The sequence below is a fragment of the Microchirus variegatus genome (genome assembly GCF_963457635.1).
Source record: "Microchirus variegatus genome assembly, chromosome: 5".
Classification (NCBI taxonomy): Eukaryota; Metazoa; Chordata; class Actinopteri; order Pleuronectiformes; family Soleidae; genus Microchirus; species Microchirus variegatus.
In genome coordinates, this window is record NC_139806.1 from 14530042 (window position 1) to 14536717 (window position 6676).

Sequence of the window (6676 nt, forward strand, 5' to 3'; positions counted from 1 at the left end):
AAAAAATTTCCCCAAAAAATGGCCACAGTTAAGAAGAAATGAAATAGCATTTGTTTAAATACATGTATTCGTATTATGTGTCGACATAATGTGTAGAGGACAGTGTGACCCTTCCATGCTGTCTCTGACAGAGTGTTTTCTCTTGATCGTTTCAGATTGACGCACTTCTCACTTACTCTCCAGCCCACTGTCCAGAAAACTGTGATATTACTGATTGAAGCTGTATGATGATTTACTGTATCCCCCCTCACCCCTCTCTCGTTTTCCATGTTTCTCACTCTCTCGATCTCTCTCTTTCTCACTCACTGACTCATTCATGGATAAATAGAGCTTTAGACAAAATACTAATCCTGGCATTCAAATATGAGCTGTGTTCTATAGATGCTCCCCAGTGTAGAGAGAGAGAGAGAGAGGGATGCATGGCTAAGGCTTCAGGAGAGAGGAAACATTAACGGAAAGGATGGGACATGTGAAAATGTAGATTTTGCTTCATAAATGCTCGGAGGAACTTGCTCAAAACACCGGGCAATACAAGGAAAACAACTGAAAGAGATGGATGGGAAGGGGTATAGATACCAGATAGCAGCTAAATAAGCAAATTGCCCTCTAGAGAAAACAGCCAGGGGGGTAGTCCTGGACACGCTGATATGATTAATTGAAGTAGGACAGCCAGGGACACAGTAGAGGACCAGCAATGCAGAGAAAAAAAGAGGTAGAGGACAGTCCTTGGCCATCTACAGGATGAAACTATATACTGGAACTACATATAGCTTCACAACTTGGTGTAGTACGCGCCTGCGGCCACTATCAGTACATTGGTTCCTCATTGAATTACAATGAAATGGATAGAGAGAGAGAGAGAGAGAGAGAGAGAGAGAGAGAGAGAGAGAGAGAGAGAGAGAGAGTGAGAGAGAGAGAGAGAGAGAGAGAGAGAGAGGTTGTGTCAATAGAGCGGAAGAGAGAGAGAGAGGACATTATGTCACGTTAAGGTAAAACTATGCACATGCACTGCGGACGGCCTCACCCACATTTGTAGTAGCTGCATGTAGATCTGAGGAACATGACGGTGTGAGCTCTGTGTCAAAGCCTCACCTTGCATGCAATTTTAATCTTTCTATCTCACTGTGCCATGTATAATCGCTGAGGATCGAGACTGTGTGTGTGTGTGTGTGTGTGTGTGTGTGTGTGTGTAAACAAAAAGGCTATAGACAGAGAGGTGGGTGCTGCTTCCAGGCTGCTCTGCTAGGGGAGTGTGTCCTTGGACTGCCCTCATCTCTGACGCACCCACCCCGTCACACACACTCACAGACATGCACACGCACACACACACTCACAAATCCTTCCACTGGTTCATTTACACTCTCTCTCTCTCTCTCTCTCTCCATAGCAGACACATACAAACCCAGGGTTTGTGGACACATGTTTTTCTAGGAATAAATGCATTTAGTGTGCAAAGACACAGGTTTATGCATCGAAGGACACTGCATTCATTGGACAGCACAGCTTATTCCTAACCTTAACCATAACAAATGAATGCCGAAATCAAACCGCAATTTAAATTTTAGCCCTAAACTTAACCAGTTCTCTTTGGAAATGAGGTTCTAGCTCAGTAGGACCAGGTCTCCATGAGGACTACAAGTCCTGACAAGGTCAGTGTTTATGCCAGAAAAGGTCCAAAAGAGGTAACAAATACACAAGCGGAAAGCTCGTAGACTGAACTCAGACATCTCATCAGGGATGCAGCAGAGTCCCTGTCTGCAGAGAGGAGGAGGAGAGAGAGAGAGAGAGAGAGAGAGAGAGAGAGAGAGAGAGAGAGAGAGAGAGAGAGAGAGAGAGAGAGAGATCTCATCTGATGTGAGGTAGGACGCGGGTGGAGGGGTTGCTGGTTGATTTACAAGGTTGAGGTGTGTGCGTGTTTGTGCACAAGTGTTTGCAACTACCAATATAACACCAGGAGGTATGTTAAAGGTTCACACACACACACACACTGCATTTATCACCGCATACAGACCAACGAAAAATAAAAGACACACCGGTGAATAACAGTCCACACACTGTAGATATGTATGCCAATGCGCTCATGTTTTTATTGCACAACAATGTATCCTCTTTTTATGAACGCTTAAACAACATTGCCACTGACTGACAGACCAGCTTATTGAGAGAGACCAGTGTGCGGCTCTGTGTTCTCGGCCAGCAGAGGTGGTGGACAAGACAGCCTTTTGAACACAGGTTCAAATCAGCTCCATGCCCTCGCCGTCAGCTGTGCATCTCTGTCTGAAAGGACTGGACGGCCACAAAGTATGACCGTCCTTCCAAGTATCCCATCTGATCTTTTAAGATCGATTTGGAAGTGCTGTGGCTCGGGCTCGGGGTGCTGACTTGTCCCTGGATTGTAGACATCAACTTAGACAGAGCTGGAGTTCTGACATTACTTGAACCTTTGTGTTAAGAGCAGAAGCACGGCCAGGAGTGGATGAAGACTGGCCACCAGTTCGAAAGGGAGAGAGAGAGAGAGATACAGAAAGAGAGAACACATGCTGTGTCAGATATCTGTGCTGTTGTCTACATGGTGCTGGTAAAGTGTATCTGGATGCCCACACTGAGCTGCTTGTGTAGGCTGTGGAATGCTACTAAGTCTAGGGATGTGCCAGAGTCATTACAGGTTTTTTTTTTTATTATTTTGTTTTATCGTTATTATTATAATTGTTATACTTATTTATTTTTTCTTTTAAACAAATGGAGGTTGTGAACAGGTAACACTTTCGAGCTTGTGGTGGCATCTCTCCTTAGCCTGTCACGCTATTTTCAAATCCCTCAATGGCATCATATTCTCAAGTGGGACCAACATTATAGAAGGAAAGGCACAGGAACACACACACGCACACACAAACTCAAGCACACAATACACAGAGTCCTGAAGCAGAGAGAAGGCTTAGGTAAGTTAAGCAGGCTACAGTAGCTACGACACAAAGATTTAACTGGTTAGACTAAATAAAATCATTGTACAGTAGTTGGTACAAGACAATGTCTAGATTTGAAGGTCCCACTAAGAATCGTACACAGAACTTTGCTTAGATATGAAAAATACTTGCATGCACTCTGCTATTATCAGTTAAGGTAAGTCAACCAAGAGTAGAGCTCGTGACTGCTGTGGCTCCTGAGCCAAATTCAGCCTTTGAGAGATCTTTATTTTTTAATTATTTTTTTTAAATGGCAAACACCAGATCAGTGTGCAACCAGCATGAGAGTGTTCTGGAAGTGTGCAGCAATATCTTTTTGAGAGAGATTTTCCAGCATGAGCACAACCAAGTTTTGTTTCTGTTTCTTATTGTGCAGCCATTTCCACAGTTTGTTTTTCTTCGTCATGTTTGGCTCTGTGCAACAAGCAGGTCATCTAAGCTAACGTCTGGACTGCTGATATCCACCAGAAGCCTGTCAGAGCTCACCCACTCACTGTAGAAAATGTTTCTGATACAGCAGGTTGTGGTAAAAACACAACAATGTGCCCCACATCTCTGTGTATACCATATGTACAGAACATGAAAAGTACAGAGTACAGCGCGCATGGTGTTGGAAGGCTCAAACCAACAAAAATGTGCAATTTTGTGTTTCCCAAATTAGGGAAAATTATATATACTGACATTGTCATTTTAATTCAGCAGTACTAATCTTCATCTAATGTTTTTTTGTTGTTGTTGTTGTTGTTTTTTATACATATATTGCAAGTTGAAAATAAAAACACGTTTGCATTTGTACAGGCACATACATACCACAAAAATAGACTATGTGGAAACTAGATATACTAGGCACAAGGTATATACAGTCCATGTGCATGGGGCACATTGTAAAAACAAACAGAATACACTGAGAAATCATAGACACGTTTACAAACAAAAATAATACCCTGATTTGCTAACATATCAACACCAAGGCATTCAGTACCCTTTATATCTGGTCCAGCAAGAAAGAGAGGTTTGAAACTTGAGACGCTCTCAATAATTGTCAGTCAGTGTCAAACATGTATGAGGGATTTCAATCCCACTTCACAGCAAGGTCCAGAAGAACCATGGAACAATCGCAACTGTGAACCCCCAGTCATTAGGCAAATACAGCACTCACCACATGTGGCTGTAAGCCCACTGACTGAACACACTTGTGACACAGACACAAAACAGATAACTGACAGAAGTATGTGCTTTGTCCTGGGGCCGTATCAGCCTCACAGCTGAGGGTTCAAACAGAGCAGTGCTGTTCAAAGTGTCTCGGATGCCATCCATTGAGTGGGAGTGAATGACACACTACAGTATCTTATTGGATGGATGCAGTGAAACAGAGACGGTGCCTGATATTGCCTGAAACATTAGCTCTTGAACTCTCATTCCATCTTTCTTTCCTTGACTGTGGATTCATTCAAATAATATCAGTGCAGTCCCGATAGCAGCTTAGTAGGGCAAACTCTGGTATTAGCACAAAGGAATAGGGAAGAGGACCAATTGATTGCACTGGAAAAGTATTGAACCACACAGCGTCTATTGACTCAAAAAGACTTAATTCACAATTGTATTGGCATTTTGGCATGTACCTTTCCTACAGGACACAAAGCAATAGGATGTTTTGCTGATGAAGCACCGTGACCTGACAAACAACAAGGTTTAGTGCATGTTACTGATCAAACAGACGAGACAATGTGTGACGATGAGCAATGGATTACAAGCAAAATAATGAAGCCCTTTGAATAATAATAAAAAAAAAAAACAATCACCAACACCTTGTTTCAAGATTGAAACAGCTCTCAGGAAGAGTGATCAAAACAGAACACCAGCGAGTTATGCTAATAAATATCTGAGGGTTACGACTACACTAAATCCACCTTGTTTTTCGAAGCCAATTGAAATTCAAGGAGAATCGTTCCGCTTGGTTAAATCAACAAGTTGATTATGGCAGGATAGACGAGTCCACATAAATCAATGTAAAGCGCTGCGCCAATCAATATATCACTCTGGAAAGGTAGCAAACCTGAGTAAAATGTCCAGTGCATCGAATTTACTGTTTGGATCGATGCTCGGCACTGGAAAAAGTTGGATGTGAACGAGCTGCCTCCTTTCAATAGGATTTGATTTACTTCATCACAGTTTAACCAAATAATGTGTCCAGGAGAAGTTACCGCAACTGTTTCAGGGAGAACAGAGTATTGACTTTCATTTTGAGTACAAGGTCATAGTGCAACACAAGGCGCTTAAATGGAGGTCCTCAGTGTTTGCTATAGGCCGAGGAATTCAAAGTGGTTACGACTCGCTCCCGCGCACACCCTCTCTTACAAGAAACTAAAAGAATAATCTCGTGTTAGTTCGGGTGTTATGGGGTTAGCATACAGATTACATACAGCAACATTCAACCCAGAGAGGCATCACGGAAACTGAAAAGATCACACACACTCAGCAACACATACATAAATGCCCACAATCTCCCTTGCATCATAAAAGCTTTTTTTTTTTCTGTTTTTTTTTTCTGTTTTTTAAATCTGTCCCTTTATTTACATGGCAGTTTATATCTGATTAGCTGTCTTCCCTCTTGTATGGCATACATTCAGCAAGAGAAGGCTTTTGGGTTCAACAGGAACAGATTGTTAAGGAGGAGGAAAACTAAAGCCTCAACACAAACCCATACACCCTATAGATCTAAAAGTTACGATATTATTGGAAGTTTTGGATGACGCGGGGCACAGAAAGACATGAAAGATATGGGGCAACGACTTTTTACACGTGAAGCATTCTCGCCCCATATTGCCTATACCTAAAATCCCCCATTCATCTTACACCACTTAACACCTTCAAATGGGCTTTAAAGTGACATTTCTGAGGATCTGACTTGCTGAACTCAAAGTGTGGTATTCTCCTGTGGCTCCAAAACCAATTGCTCCTTCCTCGCATTCCCTCACACATTTTTGGTTAAGATAGCACATAGTCACTGGATTACAATACCAATCAAGTGAAGCCACAATAGCTGCTGGATTCTTTCAGATTTCACAATTTAAAAAAAAGAAAAAAAAAGAAAAGAAGAAGGTAAAAGTTCTATTTCCTGTACAGAATATGTATAGATATTTATATTTATAGTCATATATATATGTGTGTACATATATATATATATATACACATACACATATATATATATATTTGTTTATTTATTTATTTATATATATAGGCGGGGTAGAGTATTGCAGAATTATATTGCATGTGTTAATCAATAAACCTAGACAAAAACAAGCAAGTATACAGTGTGGGTTGTTCACAAATGTTTCCATTTGACAAAGCTCAGATTATTTAACCACCTTTGCCTTCAGGATTACAATCAGTATGCTGACCACCTCCCAGACGCTTGGTGAAAAGTGCCAATGTCAGCATGTCAGACCAATCACGCTGGACAAAGGAGTGTAGAGATCATGTGTGTCCATTCTCTGAAAATAGAACCGAAACATACCAACAAAGTCACACACGCAAACCTACACCCACATATATACATACACACAAACCAAATATATGGCTTCTAACGTTGAATCAAGGCAGTTAAATAAATGGCATTTTCTTCTATGCTTCTTTTGTAGTTGATACAGACACAACCAGACTTTGTGTTTGAGCTCAACTTTGGTTTGGATAGATACAATGAATATAATATC